Source organism: Condylura cristata, unplaced genomic scaffold (genome assembly GCF_000260355.1).
Source record: "Condylura cristata isolate star-nosed mole 26May11 unplaced genomic scaffold, ConCri1.0 scaffold00007, whole genome shotgun sequence".
NCBI classification, from domain to species: domain Eukaryota; kingdom Metazoa; phylum Chordata; class Mammalia; order Eulipotyphla; family Talpidae; genus Condylura; species Condylura cristata.
In genome coordinates this window covers 55919401-55942978 of record NW_004567108.1, presented here as the reverse complement: position 1 = coordinate 55942978, position 23578 = coordinate 55919401, and the positions used below count along the sequence as shown (strand labels likewise).

Below are 23578 nucleotides of genomic sequence, written 5' to 3'. Positions count from 1 at the left end.
GAAAGTTAATTTGATTTTCTCTTTCAGCTTCTGTGCAGAATTCCCCAGGACTGACTTCTAATGTGAAAGCTTGAACACTGAAAACCCTTAAGCAAAAAAAAAAAAAAAAAAAAAAAAAAAAAAAAAAAAAAACCAGAAATGACACTCCTTTGTAATGACTCCAATTGAACTCCTTGTTTTCTGTTGTGATAGGAAATTTGTTGCCACTTGGCAGTGAGAACGCAATGAGGGACACAACAGTTGTGAGACAGGCAAGCCTTTGCTACTTGAGCAGAAGTTCTTGTGCATTTATTGAAAGCATAAAGGCTAGTAAAAGCGGATCATGCAACAAAAGGAATGAGGTCTGGAGGGAAAGAGAACTGGAAAGTTTACAAGAAAAAAGGGGGCATTGTGACCATGCGTCAAGAGACATTTGTGTCAACAAGTATCACATGCAGTTATCCTGAGACCGCCATGGAGATAGTTACATAATCAGGTCAATGGTGGCCTAGGCATCCCCAGGCCTGCCTCATGACACTCCATAGGTAGTGAGGCAGGAATGCTCTGTTGTGATTTGCAGATAGCTAATAAGTCATTTGCCCATGAACAGTCAGCTCATAGGAACCCACAGTTTCCAAAGTCTTTGGTATGCAAGATAACAATTTGAGCCATGTGACTACTTTGGCTGACAACACTCCACAATTTTTGGTAGTTTGACTTCTTTTTCATGGAAAGAGCTTGACCTCGATTTTTTCTGAGCCTATCAACAGAACTGAAGTTGTATCAGAAATTCCACATGGGTAAAAATGAAAATGAAGGGTACTGTGTCTATATGTTGCATATCTTCCCCTTTGTTTCAAATTGTCCTCGCATCTAGAGGATATAAAATTGGTACACATGGCACCTATAAAACTTTGAACTCAAAAAATATAATGGAAACTAGTAAAAGTACTTCCAGGAAGCATGATCCAGAATAATTTTTTGGCTAATGACAACTAATTTGAAATTGAATGGGTTGTTTTGAACCATGCATGCAATTAAATGTTCTCTTTTAGTGATACTTCTGGCTAAGCTTCCCAGAAATCTATAATAAATTTAAGGGAAAATGTGGTAGTTTTTTATTTGATTAACCAGAGGAAGTTTTATGGAACTGTGGTAGAGTTGCTGAGATACTCCATAAAGTTTCTCCCTTTACTCATAGAAAAAGATGTTGGAAGAACATGATATTTTGTGTTTCCCTGGTAAATTGGAACTGGGGAAAGCACTGTCTCTTGTAAGAAATACTTAACTTTGGTAAATACATAAATACTAACACTGGTAATCTAAAATATGTATGAAACCTTTATATGACTGATATGTAAATTACCAATTTTGATTACCATTGTCCAGAAATGTTATTGGCTATGTCATTGGCTTGACATTTGCTTAATTCTTTCTGGAGAAATTAACTGGAAAAAGACCTCAACTCATGAACTCATGCTAACTGATGGAACTTGAGAGTCTCAATTTCTAAATAAGACTGAATGAACTGTTGGAGAGAAACATGATTTCTGATGTGTCTTATTTGAAATGGTGGTGGGGTTTTTCATCTGTTTTGTTTTGAGTCAAAAAAAATTCATTTTGGCTGACCAGGATCTGCAGCAATATTTCATTTCTTTAAGCAAAACTAACTTGTGTTTGCATTTTCTCTTTCTTTGATGATATTGAAGTATGAAAAAATGGTGATAATTTTATTACTCATGGCAACTAATCTATTTTTGCATAATTTCAATAGGGAAATTTGTCTCTTTAAAGCTTTGGAAACATGTTTTACTACTTGGTTTTGATTAAAATTTGTTCAGGAGTTGAATTTGAGCTGAGCCTTGAAGAAAAGAACCTACCACTTTGCTATCAGATTTCCAGAGACCTTCAAAAACTGGTAAAGTGTGCCTCATTGACAGGAATGGAAAGCATCAAAGAAAAAGCACTTGGAAGCCTTAAAAAAAGAAATCCCAAGTTATCTGGTAAGAATGTGGCCATGATCATGAAGCCTGCACAGACCAATGCTGAGAGCTCACCTTAATCTCATATGGAGTATTCCCACAAAGCCAACTAAGCTGTTATTTGGTTATTCTCTCCTGTGGATTTATGCAAAAGTAGATAAAATACATTGGAAATAGATTTAATTACACAGATATTTTTCTCTACTACTGGAAAGAACTGGGGTCAAGTTGTTGGATAAATGTTGTTGTTGTTGTTGTTGTTTTTTAACCAAAGTAGTTAACAAGTTTTAAGTTGTGTTTTTTTTTTTGTTTTTTTTTTTGGCTGAGATTTTCTGATATTCTGTTTGCTATTGTGTTGGACTAAATACTAACGATTGCTTTTCCTTTTGGCTGACCTGATCAACTATATTCCAGATAGAGGACTTTGCCACCCTGGACTTCCCCATGGACAAGGTCTGGTAACTGACTGATGTTTCTCTTGAACACAATGGATCCCTCAAGAAGACTTTCTTTAGGCTACATCCCAAGATCTTCACTACCATCAAAATGGTGGGGGAGAAAAGTAAAAGAGTAACCTAAATCAAGGAGGAGGTTCCATATCCCTTGTCCATGTTAGCACAGCAGCTTGCTGAAACCAACAAAGCAGAGCACACTCTTAGGACTCTGAATGGTTGTTTACAATACAAAAAAATATGCAAGTTTCCTTCAAACACTACATTTACAGCATAATGGAATTGCAGCCTGACACAAAAAGTAAAAAATGTACAATTCAGAGCCCAGAAGGAAAGGGGACTTCAGTAAGAAATACCAGCTATTTTACATAGCTAGTTACATACAAGTCATATTTAGCACAAAAGCAATTAAAGATGATATTTCTCCCAAAATTAATTGACAAACTGAATGCAATTCCATTAAAAATCTCAAGGTATGATGCAGCTAATATAATTGTACTCTGTTTCTTAGATATGGACACAAATCAGAAGCCATCAGTTTTTTTTTTTCAGAGTACCCAAAGCTGTATAGAATTTTCAGTATGCTAACTTAACAGTTGCACATATTATGTATATTTTGCCAAAACTTCCTATATAATTCTGATATACTATCTTGGTTAAAAGTTAATAATCAAGAATAACAAGTGAGAGGAAATCTAATTGAAAGAAAAGGATAATTAGAAAGCACAACTTACTAGTCATTACAACCTATTTTCAAACTATAAAAATGAGATCTACATGATACATTAAGAATAGACAAGTAGATAGAAAGCTGAGAAACAGACTGCTCTGTACATTATTTTGAGAAAAGTGGGGAGGGAATCAAATTTCAATTATACATCACACAACACACACACACATATACAATCAAATGGACAAAAATCTCAAGAAGTTTCATTTTGCCTGGATCTATCTGCTTCTAGTAAATCACCAAAATTACAATACAAAGGGAAAGATGAGAGGCACACACCACATGATCTCTAGATGTTTTAAAAACAGAGTTGTACCTTTGACCACATACATGTGAGTCTCCAAGACAGTTGATAACTGTAGACATCAAGGGGATGGGCACTGTTGAAAAGGGAATGGTCCAAAAATGTTAACATGTCAAAACTGGAAGAGTCTATAATGTTACCCAGCATGCAGCTGGTTGTAAGTAAACAAGGGTAAGATTCCTGCCAAGAGACTTAGTGTTCATACTGAGCATGATAAGCACTTTAAGAGCCGAGATAGCTTCCTGAAACCTGTGAAAGAGAAGGAAGCCAAGGAAAAAGGTACTTGGGTTCAAGTGAAGCCAGGGCCTGGTCCACCCAGAGAAAAATGCTCTGTGAAAATCCAAGGGAAGGAGCTTGAGAGCTGAAACACACTGCAGATGAATCCAAGGCAAGACATGTGAGAAAAAGAGAAAAGACCTTAGAACTATAAAAACGTTTGTCTTAATGGTATATAAGTGTGGTGTCCCTCCAAAACATTTAAAGCAAACTTTTGTGTCTTAAATATATAAGCAAATAAAATTTTAAAATAAAGGAAGGAGAACACAGTAAAGATAGTTTAAAAATATCAAAATAAGAAAATTTTAAGTCATTTTTATTAGATCACCTGAAAAGAAAAAAAAGGGAGGTAATGGACATGGACCCACAAATTAGATTAACATTCAAATGGTGAATAAACAGGTAAGAGTTTACTGAAGACCAAAGAATAGTGCCATGTTGACAGGCTTAACTCAAAAATATTGTTTCAGGTTAATTGCCACTGAACCAAATTATCTAGAGTTAGTTAAAAGTGGCATTTTAACTAAGTGGGGAAGAGATAATTATTCAATTAAAGATTATTTTTATAAACCAATGTAAAAACGTACATGTAGACATATTTGTATCAGGGTATACATAAATTTTAATTCTAGAATTAGAAAACTGAGATGTGAAATTATAACACAGCAAGAAAAACTATAGGTGAATATGGATTTTGAGCTCCAAGACTATGTCAATAAAAATGAAAATGATGGGCCCTCCCTGGTGGCGCAGCAGGTTAAAGCACTGCACTGAGAAGCTAAAGCCACTTCCACATGAGTTCGATCCCCGCCTGCCCCGGAGGTGACCACATGGTGTGGCAGACCTCTCCTGACCCGCCCGCTGCTCCCCTCAGCAGTGTACTTCAACGATCTGTCTGTTCTGCTCCCCACTCTGTCTCTGGTGAAGCCTCTCACCGCCCCTGAGCCTCTGGCCTGCACCCCAGTTCCGTATGTACAAATAAATAAATCTTAAAAAAAAAAATGATGAACGATATTGAATTTATCTTTAATAATTGAAATACATAAAAGTGAAAGATCATATTTTTAAATATATATATATAGAGAGAGAGAGCCAGAGACAAACAGGAAAAAAATGACCAAAATATCTGACAAGGAGGTGATCTTCATAAAATGTGTGTGTGTATTATGTAAATATATAAAGAAAAAATAATAGATGTGAATAAGTCACAAAATAATAAAAATTTAAATGACCAACAAGCACATGAAAAACTATACAACCTCAACAGTAATCAAATGAATAACAGGAGCTGGAGCTAGACTACTCATTTCATATTCTATATCTAGTCTCTTATTTCACCTTCCACAACTGTTAGAAATAAAAAGGAACAAATTCCCCTATTTTCCAGATAAGAAAACCAAATCACATACCAAGGCCAGGCAGCCTCAGTGGGGGGCCACTCTCTGGCACACTTTACTGCAACCATAAATACAAGGCAAGTGGATCCCTGTTCCTCTACAGATGTCGCAGAGGGCAGGCTTAACTAAATAGGCTCAAATGTTGTCCTGCTGCCTGTTTATGCTCAGCCAACGAGCAAGAGTGAATCTTCATTCGTTTTTTAATTGTTGGAAGAAATTAAAACTAGAATAATATTCTGTGACATTTGAAAATTATATATAGTGGAAATTTCAGAAATGTCTTTAAATAAAATTTTACTTTCTGGTTACAGTTGCTTCTACATTGTAAAGGTGGAATTTGTATGTGGTCAGCAAATTCTAAAATATTTACCATCTGGCCCTTTAGGAAAAGTGTGCTGTTTCCAGATCTAATATGTGAGGAACTGGACTCTTCTCTTACTGTAAACTGCAATCGCATACAATACAAAGCAAAAAAAAAAAACTTCATGTTTGTTGAGGATTTTTTATATGAAAAATATTGTAGCAGAATGAACCTAGCAAGTCAAAAACCCTAACTCAGGGTGAGGCCAAGGGTGAGGTCTACACTTAAATATTGACTCCACAAAGGAAAAACAGCTTTTCCAAATTACCAAGTTACACCCCATAAAAACTGATGTTCCTGAAATCTATTCCGAACTGTCAAATATCACTTTGAAGTTATAACTAGTAAGTCATTTAACATTTATTTAAGAAAACTTTTCAGGCTAAAAAACATGAAATCAAAGGTATTCAAATGATATACATTAATAACATTAATTCAACAATTAGATACAGATTAAACAAAATTCATCCTGAGTATGGATGAACCCCAAATTCTCAGCAAAATAACACACCTATCAAATACACTAATGTAATTACTTGAATTTTGCTGGTTTTACAATTTTGTTGCTATTTAATTTGGAAACTTATTTTATCACTATATAAGTGACATAAACTAAGTCATTTACTTCATGTTTGAAAATATTTATGTACTAGCATGACAAACACAATTCAGTAAAAATGGAAGTGAGGATGTTTTCCTGTAAATTCCACAAGTTTGAGAATGCTGGTTGTATCTCATGAATTGCATAAACATCCTAGCCGATAATTTTGAGGGAAAAGAAAGCAAATTGTACTCCCCTTCTGCTCTAACTTACAAATTTGGTGCAAGGGGCAAGGTAGAGAGAGCATATAATAATAACACTAAATATGTACTATGCAGTTGATGAAGCATGTGTCAGGCATTTTATATGCCTTTTATATATATACAAAATTTAGAATGATCCCCTCCAGGAGTAACACTATATGAAATACGTACCAGTATTTCTCTGTTTTTAAGATGACAAAACTGAGGTACTAAAAATTCCATCCTTTGCCCAAGATCATGTCACTAATAAGAAATAAGAGCCAACAGTTCACCCAAAAACCTAAATACTAGGAAGCTGGTTTTCTTCTGCTGTAAACAATAAATGCGAACAACTGTTTGGATACTGATGTCCACAGTTTATCAGAATGAGAACACACAACCATTTATTTCTTCTTTCAAACCCAGCCACAGGCCTGAGAGACCAGGTCTGTTTTTGAAGGCAACTCCAAGACACTCAGGTCATAAACTTTTCAGAATGCTATTTTACAATTGGCAAGATCTGGGGCACAGTGCAACTTTATTTTGAAAGGCTTCAAAATTCTACTGGACAGCAGTGTAAACATCAATTTCCTCTTCTCCTAGGAATACCAAAGTGTCCCTCCCCCAGTCTTTCCTGTCTTTGTTACTGTGGCTGAAAATTTTAGGCTAGGTCACTTGGCTGAGTGTACAGTGGCTACAGCAAAGAGCCAGAACATTATCACCACCAGCTTTGCTTGGTGTAAAACTGCTGGGTAACATTACAAAGTTGATAAGCATTAACCCCCAGAGGGGTTATGCTTTTGTAAATAAGGTTTTCTTCTCCTCTTCTTTTTCTCCTGTTTAGAATATAGCACTAATGACAGAGACCTTCAATTTCATTACCTGACAAATGGGTTTATTTTCAATTTTCAAAGGCAACCTAAATGATTATAATAACAAAATTTTAATTTTTAGCAATGGAAAAAAGGTGATTTGGCTCCCACCATTCCTTAAACCCTAGCCCCCTGGAATCCAATATACATTGCATTAAATATAAATATTTTAAATTGCTATGTGGCCTAAATTTTTGGTAAGAAACAAAATGGCGACTAGGAATTTCTAACTCCTAAAAAAGCTTAATGAGAATCCTGTGTTTTTGTATCCCTGGACAGTTGCAACCTTCAAATTATTCCACTGTACAAAATACTTTACTGTTGGTGCATACTAAAATATTAGGTTCAAAGCAAGTATAAACCAGTAAGGTTATTGTTGCCTTGGGGAAAAAAAAAGAAGAGGGACCCTATTAGGGCCATTTTTCAGATACTATATAGAATGTTTGGAGAACTGATTTAACAATTATTAAATTATTAAGCTATTATTAAACTAGTTAGATATGAATCAGAGCAGAGAATGTTAATATTGACGGTGTTGCCATCACAGTAGCAGTCCTGGCAGCAGTGGACTGAGTGTTTGCTACGTGTCTGACTCCACGCCAGTGCATTACCTGAGCATCTCAAGTATCCCTAGAGGCCTCAAGCTAAAATCTGTAGGTTCCAACCCTGGCCCTGCCACTTTCTACCACTGAATTGGGCAAATTACTTTAACATCTGTGTATGTCATTTTCCTTCTTTGTAAATGGAAATAATAACAAAACCTCTCTCACTGGGCTGTTGTAAGAATTAAATATGTGAACAGTATGTATGTAGCATGCTTACAAGTGTTTCTGAAACATCCTACCTACCAAAAGAACTAACATTAATGAGTACCAGATTACTTGATTTCAGAGATGAGGAAATTGAGGCACAGACAGGGTAAGTCTGGTCTAAAGCAACACAGCTAGTAAATATCAGATCTGTGGTTTGAAACCAAGGCAGACTCTCATGTCCATATGTTTAACCATCTCAAAAAAGCTATAGTTTTCTTGTATACATTTTTTATGTTTATATCTGAGGGAAATCACCAAAAAAGAACTAGTATCAATTGAGTTATGGCTGTCCTAGACCTGACAGTTAAGCAGTCCTGAGTCAAATTCCTCCACTTGATGCTGAGATTACACAAAACACCAGATGGTCCAGGTGTGGCATGAAGTTCTTGTCTTAGAGAGAAAAGACACATACAAATATTTTAACTTGGAACAATGGAAGACTGTAAAAACAAATAAAGCAAAAGGACATTAAAAAATGGCTAGAGGCCCTCCCTGGTGGCGCAGCGGGTTAAAGCACTGCACTAAGAAGCTAAAGCCACTTCCACATGAGTTCGATTCCCGCCTGCCCCGGAGGGGACCACATGGCGTGGCAGACCTCTCCTGACCCGCCCGCTGCTCCCCTCAGCAGTGTACTTCGTCGATCTGCCTGTTCTGCTCCCCACTCTGTCTCTGGGGAATCCTCTCATCCTCCGCATCTCTGGCCTGTACCCCAGTTCTGTATGAATAAATAAATAAATCTTTAAAAAAAAAATAGCTAGAAAGAAGGTCCCTTCTGACTGGAGAAAAATACATACTATTTTAAAATGCCCTGCCCTCCTCCCTGGTGGCACAGGGGTTAAAGTCTTAGTGCTATCAAGCTATGGCCAGCTATTGCCAGCCACTGTGGCCTGTGTTCCACCCCCAGCCAGGAGAGAGATAGATCTCTCCTGTCTCACCAGCTGTTCCCCTCAGCAGTGTATTTCAGTCAATTCGCTGAAAGTGCTCCCCACTTTGTCTGGGGTGAATCCTCTCACTCCATGCACCTCTGGCCTAAACCCTAGTTCTTGTAAATCTATATACATATATAAAAAAATGTATTGCCCTATAGCCCCAGATTTTCCATCTGCCCCTCCTCTCAGTCAATGAAGTTTTCTATGTATTTTCTATGTATTTCTATAGAATACATTTCTATCCAATGTATTCTTTCTTAAACACATTTTTTAAGTTTATCACCTCAGTCATTATTTTGATTTTCTGATATTTATGTTTAGAAGGGGAATATTTGTCAATACTTTACTGATGACATAAGAAAAACAATTGCTGATGAGGTAGCAATAAAATGAATATCCTGTCCATTATTTTGCCCTTTTCAAACAACTCTTGTAATAGTATTGGGAAAAAATTATGTTAGGTTCCATGCTGTGTGAAAACGGAAGCGAGAAGAACATAAATATATATATATTCTGTTAGGTTTGGAAGATTAAGATATATAAATATAGTTTTTCTCCAGGTTACATCCACTTGGTTGAATACCAAATGGAAAAATTCTTTCTCTGATAAAAGTGAAATCTGAAATTCACTGTCTTTTTACAAAAACAAACTACCTATGGCGATTTTTCTTCAGTGAAAATCTTGATGCAGCAATAATGAAGCAAATTAACAAAAGTACTACAATTAAAAAGCTTCTCCACCACACAGCTATTGGAATATAGGAGCTGTGCTAAGAAAACTCCTCTGTTATACCAAGAAATAGCCACTTTTGTAGGTAAAGGTCAAGTATTCAATTTCTATTCTAAATCTGAATAGCTTCTTACATTAGACTTCTCAAATGTGATCTATGTGCCACAGTGTTAGAAAATAAAAAAATGGCTAAATTTTTAACCTGGTCGGTCAGGTATACAGGAAAATACCACAGTGGCAGCTACAAGTACCTTCCTCAACAATCTAAAGGAAAGGCTGTCCAGATGCCAGAATAAAATGTCATATGAGGGTAACATGTGCTCACTGGGAATATGGAATGAATTAATGCCAAATCTGGATAAAACTCCACAAGGGCTGCATTTAGGTATTCTCCAAGGTCAACAGGTCAAAATATACCAAGTCTTCTATGCACTATCAAAATAAAACATAACAAAGTAAAAACAAAAAACCAACTAAGGAGGAAAAAAATTGTGTTAATGAGTTTTTTAAATTGAGAGTGAGTTTTTATCAACTAAAGTTGGGGTATATCATAAAATAGAAACCATTGACTCTTCCAGGTTTTTAGCAGAGGAAGATTAATCTAAGAGGACCAGATATGAGCTTCCAGAAGATCAAAAGAAAAGAAAGCATGCTATGTCAAACAACAAACTGAAATAATGAAATTATTCACATAAAAAAATCCACACAAAGATTATATGAAAAAGCATATGAATTACACTTTTTTTTCCATTTGCATCAGTACAGTAACTGAATGTACTGCTAAAAATGGAGAGCTACTTTTGCTCTTTTGGTGAGGTGGCCATCTCTGCTCTAATTTTTACCTGTCTGAAATCAATGACATTTGCAGAACTCTAAGTTAAGTATATGTGACTGTTAAAAATTTTTAACTTTGATCAAGCATTTAATTTATTTTGCATTATTATCATACAGGAAACTAGCTTCCACATATCTACTTTATCTGTTCCATGAGTCATTCCAGTAATACAGAACCATGGTTGTGAATACCAATGTGTTTATTACTATAAATCATGCTGCTATGGGTTGAACTGTGTCTTCCAAAAGATGTTCAAGTCTTAACTTCTAGAACCTGAGAATGTGACCTTAATTAGAGTCTTTGCAGATAATCAAAAGAAGATCTGATCATTAAGGGATCTATATGACTGTGTCCATGGGAAAAGAGGAACTCAGATAGCAGAAAGGCTATGAGGAGACACAGAAATGCCATCTCTAAGTCAATGAATGCCCAGGACTACCAGAAGCTAAGAGACAACTGGAACAGAATCTCCCTACCACCCTCACATTATTTTAGAGCTTCCAGAACTATGAAACAATAAATTCCTGTTTAGTCACCCAGTTTGTGGCAGCAGGTTGAGGAAACATACTTATGTTGTGGGTTGAGTTGTCTAAGCTTGCGTAGTATGGGTAGATGCTCAAGAAACCTCACAGAATTTCCTCCACCACATATCTAACTTCAGGCTGTACAACTATTGTAAGAAACCTGCAGTTTAGTTGATATTAAATATGCCCATCTAAAATACTGCAAGTGTCTCAAATTTGTCGAAAACACATTTTTCATGTTTTACTTCACTTATTTCTCAAAACCACACTTTAAATGACACTGGGGAGGCTTATTATCTTTATCTGAGCTCTATGAGTTGAATGTTTCAGCCAGTGTCACATAAACACAGGGGAGAGTTAGTATTAGTGCCAGAAAACAAAGACTACAATCATAAATACTTTCACTTGGAACAGTGGTGGGTCTTTTTTCACAGTGTCTTTTCAAATGACTCAAGGAAGAAAGATAAAAATAACATTAAACAGCCTGAAGAGGCTGAGGGACTCCATAACCCAGGCAAAATGGAACAAATCAGAAAAAAACTGATAGAAAAGTAATTCATAACTTATGAATCAAGCCTTGAAGGAAGAAATGGAAATAGACAAGTAGAAAAGAAACAGGTGCCACAACGAACAAATATAACACCAACGAGAAAAACAGCAAACTACAGGGAAGGCCTGAACAAACATTGGAAGAAGGCCTACAGTTAAATGGAGAAGTACAGGGAGGACTGGAATGGGAAATGGTTTCATAAGGAGGGGGACTTTCAACACAGACAACCAGAGGATCACAAGTGATAGAATAAACGTGGTCAGTTCTTTAGCAGGATGTGATGTAATCAAGGAAGTTGTTCCAGTAATGAAATTAAAAACATTCCAGTGGCAAAGGAACCTGGGTTGAAGTGGATACAGTGTGTGACTATGAAAAACTGAACATGAAAAAATATATATAATGAATCTATTAAAGAAGATATAATGAACCTATCAGCTTCTGGAAATATATCCTAGACACTTGCCTTTCTTTCCTCCTTCTTACAACTCTAGATACACTTGTTCCTTGCTATCCCTTAGGTGTAGAGGGGTTCTGTTCCAATCCCATGGAAGTAGGAGGGGAATGGGATCGAAATGGGGGTAGGAAGAGTACACTGGACTGTGGTGATGGCTCACGGGTGAATTGGTGGTGGGAGGCCCATGGGGTTACAACTGAGATGAAAAGGTACACAAAATTAAGAATGATGTAAAAAAAAACTTAAAATATAATAAAAAAATACCATCTCTTCAGGAAGGTCCCTCTTATACTGAATCAGTAAGATAGGAATGCGCTGATCTTGTGGTCAACAGAAATGAGCCTGTGACAGTGCTGAGACTTAACCCTTAGGCCACTAGGGCAACCCTCAAAAAAACCTTTTTTGACTAACTAACTTCTTTTTTTAAAAGAAGTGTTCTATTCTCTCTCTCTCTCTTTTTTTTTTGAAGATGTATCGGGCCCTCCCTGGTTGCCTAGCAAGTTAAAGCACAGCACTAAGAAGCTAAAGCCACTTCAATATGAGTTCAATCCCTGCCCTGGAGGTGATCCACATGGCACAGCAGACCTCTCCTAACTCACCCACTGCTCCCCTCAGCAGTGTACTTCATCCATTTGCCTGTTCTGCTCCCCACTCTGTCTCTGGTGAAGCCTCTCACGGCTCCTGTACCTCTGGCTTGCCCCATCTCTGTATGCATAAATAAATAAATCTAAGGAAAAAAATTTCTGCATACAAAACTGGGGTACAGGACTCACCAGAGATAGAGTGGGGAGCAGAACAGGCAAATGGATGAAGTACACTGCTGAGAGGAGCAGCGGACGGGTTAGGAAAGGTCCACTGTACCATAAGGGTCACCTCAGGGGCAGAGATCGAACTCACACCAAGGCTGCAGCCAGCTTGCAGCGCTGCATCCTACCCCATTGCACCACCAGGAAGGGCCCTCTTGACCAACTTTAGGGGGCATGCCCTTATACTGCTTCATTTATCTTGATTATACTTATTACCAGAAATTAAGATATCTATCTATATCTATATGTATAAATTGATTAGTTGTTAGTTCCATTAACATACTTTCCCTAACTTACTTTTCCCTAAGTGCAGGATCCTCTCTATCTTGGTCACAGTTATATTCCTAGAACCTGGAACAAAGTTTGACATCAAGTGGGGACTCATTGAATAGCAGAAATTCCCATTTCATTTCCAGGCATAACTGATGCTTTTTCAAAGCATCTGTAACCATCTTTGCTGTCACTTCCCAGTATTTCTACACAGCCTACTTCGTCCTGTGAGTTCTACTTAGATTAATGCAGCAAGCATTAATGTGCTTCCCGCTTGGGTCCTCCAATCTCCCCAGTCATCCCCTCTCATAGGATCTTATCAAAATACAAATCTCATGGAATCACCAGACCCTACCTATACTTAACTCTATAGCTGCTTAGATGAAAATCACAGTAATACTGGAGGTAGGAAGACTCCATGTGGATGGGGCCCAGCCCAGGTACCAGCCCTATCTCACCCACTCTGCCCTTCACTCTCCTGCTGGTTGCTTTCACTCTTACCTTCTACAAGAAGGTCTCTGCTCTAACTTCTTCCTGCCATCTAAACATCTCTTCTTCCCACTCTTTCTCAATTTCTCCTATGGACAGTTCAGTTATCAATCAAGTGTCACTTTCTCAGGTTCCTGTATTAGTAGAGCCCACAAAACCATATTGATCTGTTCAGAGCGTTTACCTCTGTTTGTAATTATTTAAATGTGTTTTTTATTGATTTAATGGTTTATTTTTAATGATTGTCTTTATCTCAAACTCTTCTCTTGAAGATAGCACAGTAATATTTTGCCCACTATCAAATCTCTCAGGTTAAAACTAGTGCTTGGCATATGGCCAGCATTGAATACGAATTTGGTGAATATGTGCGAGAAGGCAGTATGTTAGGAATGAAACAGCTAGAAGGCAATGTCAAATATACAGGGAAAAAAACTTTCTACAAATACTGAAATAAAGCTAAAGACAAAGAAGTAGTGAAAATCTATGGCATGATGAGGAGCTGTTATTAAAACAGAAGAAGTGAAGCCAAAAGCCATACAAACTTGAAAGCATCACTGATTATAGTCTGAAAATAATGGGACCAAGAGACTTTCATTAAGGAACTAGACAAAAACCAGTTCAAACAATTTGCTAAAACTACATAGTTATGACTTAGGTAATGGCAGTAACTAGGTGAAAGGTCACATTTACATATCCTATTAACAACTCTTTGACTCATCAGTCTCTCTGGAAACATTTATCTATACAAAGAAACTTTCCTTCTCCTTGGCATTTTCCTTGATAAAATTTCTCCACAAAGTCCTTAGTTCTCAGGAAAATGTTTTAAAGACATTTCACTGTGGTCGATTAGGCATACAGTAATAGCTAAGTGAGGCAAGGGCCATGGAGGAATGGCATATAATAGAGGAAACCCACTTGGCTCCTGATTAAACTTACTCATGTGCAACTCAAGGAAATGTACATACTAAAAAGTCTAGGAACCACAGGGAATCTTGGGTTAAAGGACAGAGCTTAATTTTAACCCTCATTGCTACTATTTTAACCACCTAACATTGGAATCCATATCATTTCAAATTCTCTGGGGTGAAAAGAGCTTATTTTTATTTCCTTATTTCAGTTTTCTTTTAAAATCAAGTGCAATATTGATGTGCAGTAAAAACAATGTAATATAATTTTCTTCCATTTGAACCCCTCAGTGACTCATGTATTAAACAGTAAGTCTCCCAGGTTTGTTTCCAAGAGAGCACACCACAAGTTTTAAGTGCATGCTCCACTTTAACTAGAGTCAGTTTTCCAAAGACGATTTACTGCACCCTGTTTAAGACAGCACTGAACTGGCAAAAACTCTGATCTTCAGAAATACAACAGAAAATTATTTCCAATTCCATGCTGTTTCTATAAAGAGAGTGAAAGTATAAAGAAATTCAAGCCTGAAACACGGACAAGAACTGTGGCAAACCAAAAGAGAAAGGAAAAAGCAAAATCACACTAAAAAACAGTCCTTATCCAATGTAGAAGGGTGGGGGTAATATGTAGACATGAAAATCAAGCTTTTCCACCCTTACAGAAACATTTTTAAATCCACATTAAAAAAAAAGGCAACATTTAACAAAGTAACAAAGTAGCAAAGTCAGCAATGTAAAAGTAAATGTTTACATTTAACAGTGGTAAATGTTAAATGTAATAAAAATCTCACGAACTGAGATAAAATATGTAAGAACCTCTATATTGACCACAGGTCTAATAGCACATAACCTTAGTGCTCGCAGAATTTTCTGAAATTTAAGATGTATTTGTGAAAATAAGGGTTTGTTGATGTAATTGGTAGTGTAAATAAGTATATGAATAACACAAATTTTCAGTAAACAACAGAATCTTCTAGTTACTTGCAACTGATTAGCATGTTACTTCAAAATTAACATACCTCTTTATAAGTTCTCCTCAAAAGAACTTTGAAAAGGTTATGTACTTAGTTGCTTCTGGGCTACATATACATATGTGTGTGTGTGTATACATATATATATACGTATATGTGTGTATATATGTATATATGTGTACATGTGTGTATATGTGTATATATGTATCTATATATATATAGCACTTAAATTCAATTTTTAAAGTGTTCTACAACAGATTTTTAAAAATTCAAATAAGCTTCATATAAAGTAACCTTTTACTGCAAATAAGTAGCACTTTAAAGCGAAGTTTTTCTGACACAGGTAAATAAAAGTTTTAATATCTGAAATTTTTGATGGGGCAGAGACACAAACAGCAAATGGTATGTTGCAGAGGCATGTTCTCCAAAAGGGGAGGAGCACTGCGGAGCTTTAAGAGCAAGCACCATTTTCCCTGCCCCCCACTTAAAAGTAGCTTCCTGGACTGGCCTCAGTGTGCAGTGAACCAAACTTACTGAGCAGAGGCGCCATGGGAACTGGGAGTAGAACTGAGAGGCCAGATGAAAGGAGGCAACACAGAAGGCAGGTGGGCTCTTGGGTTCCTGTTCCTGTTCCTCGGCTTTGTCTCATACCCAGGGACTTAGAGGAACTAGAAGACAATTGGAGGAGAGACATGCAGGAGGGCTGGCCAAGACACATGGGTGAGAGACAGGTGGAAAGGCTGTCCTTGGCAGAGACAACGGCAGCAGTCATCTTGATTTGTACTTTAATTTTGCTGCTTTTGTCTCGAAACTGCCTTTCCCCTTTCTTGCTATGTTTCCTCCATAAGGTACCTTTGACTTGTGGATAGCTTTTGGGCCTCAGAGGCCCACTTTGAGTCAACCCTATTTTGTCTGGGTGTTTACTCAAAAGAGGATGTGTAATTTGGGGAGTTTAATTGGGAAACATTTATTAGGAATATCTTTCATAACAGGGCCCTCCCTGGTGGCACAGTGGGTTAAAGCACAGCACTGAGAAGCTTTAAGCCACTTCCGCATGAGCTCAATCCCTGCCCGGAGGTGACCCACATGGCACAGCAGACCTCTGCTGTCTTGCCCACTGCTCCTTTCAGCAGTGTACCTCAACTAACTGCCATTCTGCTCCCCACACTATTTCTGGTGAATCCTCTCACCGCCCCTGCACTTCTGGACTGTACCCCAGTTCTGTATGCATAAATAAATCCTTACAAAAAAAAAGATCTTTCATAACTAGAGTCTAGTTATCCCACTCAAAGTGTATACCCCTTAGGGTTAGGCTCCTAAAGGACTCATTGGTCCTGAACTAGCAGTAGTATGATTCTTTCATAAAGACCTCCTTACATTTTTAACATTTCCACTGCTATCTTTTTTTTTTTTCTTGCTTATGCTTTAATTAAATAGCTATCAGTTAATGCAGGTCTAAAAATTACCCTGTGTGGCTGCAGTTACGGTGGGCTAAGCCTACAGAACAACAGCAAGAAGGTTGTGCTTTCACTCCCCAGTATTTGTGGCCCATACCCTCTTGAAAATGAGCTTTCCCCATCTGATAGGGAGGTGGAGCCATTGCTTTAATTATTTCTATTTTCCCTGCCTCTGTTGTCTCATCTAAAGTTACATTTTAGGAGACCTCTCTAGTGGTGCAAGGGGTTAAATCTCAGCACTATTAAGCTACTGGTAGCCACTGCAGCAAGAGTTCCAACCTGGGTCATGGAGCTAACCCACAGGGCACAGCAGACCTTTCCTGTCTTGCCTGCTGCTCTCTGCAGCAGTGTATTTCAGTAGATCTGCCTGTTCTGCTCCCCATTCTGTCTCTGGTGAATCCTCTCATACCCTGCTTCTCTGGCCTGTACACCAGCTCTTGTAGGCATAATAAGTAAATCTTTTTAAAAAATTAAGTGTTATTTTAAAGAACTCCTTTTTTTTTTTTTATGTGATTCCCTCTTTTCTTGGACCCATCTTTTTAAACTCCTGAACAAGAGCCATGAGATTCTTATTCCTGTATGAGTTCAGGCAGCACAGCTGGGTTGCAACATGCATTGCCTGGGTGCTGGTGGGCTGGCTGTGTTTCAGAAACTTGCTGCTAATGTACGAGTCTTGTCCTTTCATGATAAGCACAGCTGAAGACAATGTTCAAAAGTTTGAGTTCCTTGGGCAGTAAGCCTAACCTCAGAGTCACTCACAATTGTGAGGAATGCTATATATGTGTAGAATTTCTACTGTCACATGGCCCCAATATGCCCAGTCTCCACATTAATGTTATAGGTAATTTTCTACCTTTTCCCCCCAACAAGCCAAAACTAAATATAAAGATTACCCAAACTGAAATGTTTCCTTTTGTGCAAAGAATTCCTATGAACGTAAAGCAAAAGCAAATATTATTTTTATGCTGTCAAAATGGGCAATTTCTACCAACTCTACTCAATCCAAAACACAAAAAAATCTGGAGTTTTGAACTAACAATGTCCAGTAGAACTTTTTGTAGTGATAGAAATATTGAATATCTATTCTATCCACTGTAGTAGTCACTAGCAACATATGCCCATCAAGTACTCATAATGTGACTATTTTACTTCATTTATTTTTATTTTAACCAACTTATACTTACATTTATATGTACAACATAGTTAGTTGACACAAGCTATATGCAACTTCTGTTGACAGACAAATTCCAGACGGAGGGGGAAATGCTCTGAAAAATCAGAATTTCCACACTAACTTATGTTATGACCTCCCTGTTTTGTAATATCAAAATATTCTTGCAATATTTAGCCTTAGCCTCATAAGATACTACCTGGCTCAGGTGAGCAAGTGCTGCCCCAAGACAGGAAATTCTTCTTGAAAGCAAAAATAATATTATGACAGGCTGATTAATAAAAGCAATTATAACAAAAACAAGATTGTAAGACAAGGCATCACTAGAACATGTTAAAAAATAACTAAAGTTCTTTTACTGCCCAGGACTAGAACCCAAATCTTATCACTCTACTCTCTTACTTAAGCTTTTATTGCTTAGTCTCTAAATGAGGAATCTTACTATCTCCCTTAGTGATTTATCTATCAGAGAACTTCTCTACCCTAATCCTTGTTACCCTCTTTCACAACCTCACCTTGGCCTGGGACCTCACTTTATTCTCTTTCACATCTCCAACCCAGCCCTCGACTTGACTTCACTCTCTAAGATGTCTCAATGACGATGAAGTTCATTAAGTAGCATTTAAGACTTAAAGGGACTTTATTTTAGACAATCATCACTGTGATAAATATAATGTTAGCCTTAAATTTTATGAATTTATGTACCTATCTTAATTTTAATAGATCAATTTTAAGAATAATAAATGTTATATATCTCAGCTGAAGGTCAATACAACCACAAACTTCTCAGAAAAAAAGATGACTGTGATCTTAGCCCAATTCATATGCTAATGTTATCTCACTGCTTGCTTGAAATGTACAAAATAAACTTCTGCTGACAGCAGAACAGGAAGACTTGCACCCAACTCCGATTCCCCTGTCTTCCTTGCGCCCACTCCCCTTTTCTCCCCCTTTTAGGAATCTCTGCTCACCAATGCCTCTCCCACCTTAAGACCCTTCCTATTATGCTCCCCAACAACCCGTGATTGGGGTCAGTACCCAACAGTTAGTGTTGTTAAAGAATTGCAAAGGATCTGAGATTTTCCTGACCTAAAAGCTAACAAATAAGCATGTCAGTTTCATACATGCTGGGAGAAGAGATTCTGAAGTCAGAGACAAAGGACCACATTACTCACAGAAGTAGCAGTAGCAGGAGTATCCAGAGCATGGATAATAGGAGCAAGAGTAGCAGTGTGCCCATTTCCTGAAACCCAATGCCCACAGTATGATGCAAAGAAAACAGGTAATACCTGTAAACCTCAGTGAATTGCATTACAGAAGGGGAACCCTGAGATCAGGGACTGGATCTTTTAGACTAGATAACAAGCCTACCTGTTTGCTCCACAAGAGAAGACTGACAACCTCTATCTTCTAAGGCTGAGTGTTATATAAATGCCATTTAACGGGCTGCCTGGAATAGGAACAGTCATTGTCTCTGCTCACTAGACAGACAGAATTTGAGTGATTAATGGAGACTTAGCTTCCAATAGTGAAAGCATCCTACATACCTCTGAAATCCACCCATCGTTCTTCTTCTTAGTTGTATATTTATTTCTAGTAATATTTACCTATTGCTATGAAAGTCTATTACAAAAGCTTTCTAAATGATGACCCAGTTTCCACTACAGCCTCTGAACAGTCATTTCCATACAATAGCCTGAAGATACCTTGTAAACACAAATCTCATCTCATCTATGTCCCTCTTGTTTCAGTCTTTAACATCATCCACTGCTCTTAAGATTAAAACCAACCCTCCTTAGCAGATTCCACAGGCCCTGAATGATGTGACTGGATCCCTACCTGGACACTTCCCTTTACCTTCTTCCCTTCAGCATTCCTTCCACCACACTAAACTCATTTCCTTAAGTGCACAGCTCATAAAGGAGTGGTCCATGGGTTGAATTCCAACTACAAATGTATCTGGTTTGCACCATAACAGTTGTTTAAAAAACATTTGCACCACCTCACATTTGGAGAGATTCCACATCTATAAAATAAGAACTTTAAGCTTCTCTTCAAAGAATCATGTCATCTGGTAATACTTGATCTGCATCCCAACCTATCAACACTTGACTGGAGCTGAGTCTCTACTGCTCCCCTTTAAGTCTAGCTGTCTCCAGGCAGCCACACTGCTCACTCTTATGCTCATATTAACTACCTGACTTCACGCTAATGTGTCATTCTCTAATCCCCTTGGAACCTTTTTCAATCCTTCAACTTCTTCAGCTACTATTGCTCATTCCTTAGCGTTGGTATATTCATGGGATTTTTCCCTGTCTACCATGAACCTCAATTAGGATGAAGTGGTCCATTCTATGTCACCCACCTACACCCAGGCCCCTCACCCTTCTATGTTGTCTGTCTTCTGTGGTTCTCTGCATTACCCCATCATGGCACAAGTCAAAATAATGAAAAATGTCTATTTCCTTCTCTTCCCAGAATTTTAGGTCATAAAAGGGTAGCCATGACTGTCATGCCAGTGTCTAGGAAAAGGCATAACAAATACTTTGTAAATACTTGTTGACTTAAGTAAATTAGCTGAGGAACAGCTAATTCAAAATATTTAAAGGGGTGTGTGTTTACATTTTTAAGTATTTCTTTCTTTTTTTAATTTGAACTTTTGAAATGTCCTCCTCCAAACCCAAGAAAATGAAATAATTATTGGAGTAGTGTTTGTACTCAATAACAGGCCATCTGCAAAGTACTTAACATGGATTAGAGCATTTAATCCTTACTACAGTCCTTTGAGCTAGAGACTGCCATTATTCCCACTGAAGATGAGAAATTAGGGAATGTTTGTTGTTAAGTAATTTACACAAATCAATTATGTAAATGCCTAGACAGCACTTAAATCCAGGTTTATCAGAACACAAAGTTAAAATTCCTAATCATACACTATTTATCAATATGAAATTTTTAATGGATCCTGAATGATACAGGAATGGGAGAAACCATATAGCTAATTAGGAGGCAATAGGAATTATAAACTCTATTTCTTTTACTAAATATTCAACCTTGGGCAGGATGAAGCCTTATTCTCTACTTCAGTACAGTAAATTGTAGGTGATAAAGAAGACAAACCTTATCCCAGTAGACCTGACACACCACCAACTTTACTCAGTGCCCTTCTTTTAAGCTATTGGTATGTGGTTTAACAATTTGCTTTTATTGAGTCAAGGTGTTAAAGAGGTGAAGAAATTTCTTATACAGACAAGAAGCTTTCTGGCTTAGTAGTAATGACTATTATGCCAAATCACAGTTTCCAGGGCAGTGACAAGATCTTTAATCTCATTTCACAAATAAGAAAACAGAGATATTGAGCCAAAAAGGCCAAGTGTAAAGTCAACTTCACATCCCCACATCCCTCAGGCTGTACCTCAGACTGCTTGGCCTTAGAGTGTGAGTTGAATCTTAGCCACAGTGGTGGCTAAGAAAGCCCAGCAGATGAATGAATTCTTCCTAGGAGCATGAAGAGAAATAAGGGAGGCCACTGAGACACAACAAATATCACCTAATATGGAAGGAAAAAACTCTGGTCATCTTTTCTGAATAGAATTCTTGTCTATCATTCCTTTAAAATAGTTTTTTAAAAAAACTCTCATTAACAATCTTGTAACTTTTTAAGTGAAATTTCCTGTCAATTCGGGGTCTACTTGATTTTTAAAGTAGTCAAGTTTCTAGCTATTCAAAACATTATATTCAACCCCCATGTTTTTTTTCCTAGACAGCATAATTTCCTTTCTCAAGAAGTTGTCAGGAAAAAATTTTGTATGTGTACCATAAGTTAGCTTACTGACTAAATTAGAAATGAAATTTCTATAGCTTTTAACATTTGATTACCACATCATACAGGTAGGCATTCTTTTTTGAGCTTTCACTCTAAAAATACAGAATTCATTTTATTTTCAAGAATGTCTCCCATTTGATGAAGTAGAGATTCCTGAAATTATTTCAGGAAACAATGGTTTAGCAAAAGATGTTATTTGTTCCAATCTATTCAGTAGATTCACCAAATAACGATCTTAGTGGCCTTTTGATAAAATATTCTTAACAAGCATTCTACTTGCCATAAGTAGTGATTAGAATATACTTGCTGGTGGTGTAAAAATATGAAATAAAAATACTTTGTTAATTTTGGGAGCCACTTTAAGACAAGGAATGTATTCTATGTTTTCTATTTTTTGAAGCACAGAGCACTAGACATTGCACAATACAGAAACTCATGACATGTCTATTAAGTCAGGTATTCATGAATAACAGGATTTAGCTATTTAATATCAACTCTGAAGCTGACATTCTTTGATCACGTACTTGTTTTCATAAATCAATTGAAGTGTGCTAGCTATTGTGACTGTAAATTGTGATTATAAACTGAAAATTTACAAACAATAGGGTACATGTCCTTTGAGCTAAATGTCTGAATTTATTTTACTAGAATGACAGCTATTTCCTGAATTATTAAAATTAGCAGCAAATCTAAATCCGCACCTATGAGGGAGTAGAAACTGAAAAAGATTGAAAAACATCTGCAAACAAAAGTTCTTCTTTCCCAAAAGGGACCAAGCGCAATTTGAATTTCTATGACCATCGAAAGATGTAAGTGAAATTTATAGCTTTGCACTTCAGTGGGAAAGAGACGATTTCAACTGTGAACACTAATGACCACATCCACAAACTCGAGTCTTTCATCCCAACAAAGCTACAGGTCAAATCACCTAGAGAGACAGAACTACAAGTCAGTTGGAGGACCTGAACTCAGATGATGAGCACACAGTGCCGGCCATGAGGCAGTTCACGAGACCAGAAACCAGGGCTCAAAATCAAGCACCACACCGAAGCCCATCAATGGGCGTCAGAAGTATCCCGAGCAGTGGGAAGAATCACGCACAGTTCACAGACAGAACGCAAAGGATCCAGAGTATCTCCAGGCCACGCAAACGGGAAGGTGACTGAAACCAGGCTTAGATCCCGCTGTTAACTCCATCGCTGAATACTTTCCATCCCGCCACTGGGATCACCGTTCGCGGGCGACTTACACTCGAAGGCCGGCCACCCGGCACGAAGGAGAGCCGAGCCCCGCAAGGACGCGAAAGCGGACAGGGTAATTCCCACCCTTCCCGGCACTCTCCGCTACTCGAGCGCCCCAGGTCGCCACTCCAGCCCGGCACCCCCAGTTTGCCCCCAAAACTAGTCTCAGGGATGGGCCTGGTAACCGGGGAGTCTTTCTCACCGTTATGGAGAGTCCTCCAAGTTGGAGACGGCAAAGGCGAAGAATAAATGAACACTCCGTCGCAAGGAGAAGTGCAAGGTGAGGAGGACTGGAGGGAAGGGTGACCCCTCACGAACTGACAAGGCCTGGGTGCTGGTGGGGAGGAGGGCCCTGGGAAGTGTGGGGCGCGAGAAGACGGCTCGGTCCCTCAGACCCTCCCTGGCCGTGGCGCCGGATCCCGCAACGCGAGCAGCCCGGGAGGAAAATCACTGCTACCTCGGGCGCCGGGAC

General features: G+C 37.9%; 1 protein-coding gene across 6 annotated transcripts in view; it reads right to left on the bottom strand.

The window, feature by feature from the left end:
- PAM (peptidylglycine alpha-amidating monooxygenase) overlaps positions 1–23578 on the bottom strand; it is a 289915-nt gene that overhangs the window by 265840 nt on the left and 497 nt on the right. For 2 of the 6 annotated variants that reach the window (XM_012721814.1, XM_012721815.1), the window contains exon 1: positions 23309–23516. The exons of 1 other annotated variant lie outside the window; for it this stretch is intronic. The gene's annotated coding sequence lies outside the window, so the exon portion shown is untranslated. Of the gene's footprint in view, positions 1–23308; positions 23517–23578 lie in introns of those variants that run through there. 3 more of the 6 variants (XM_004678351.2, XM_012721813.1, XM_004678352.2) reach the window with 2 other exon arrangements.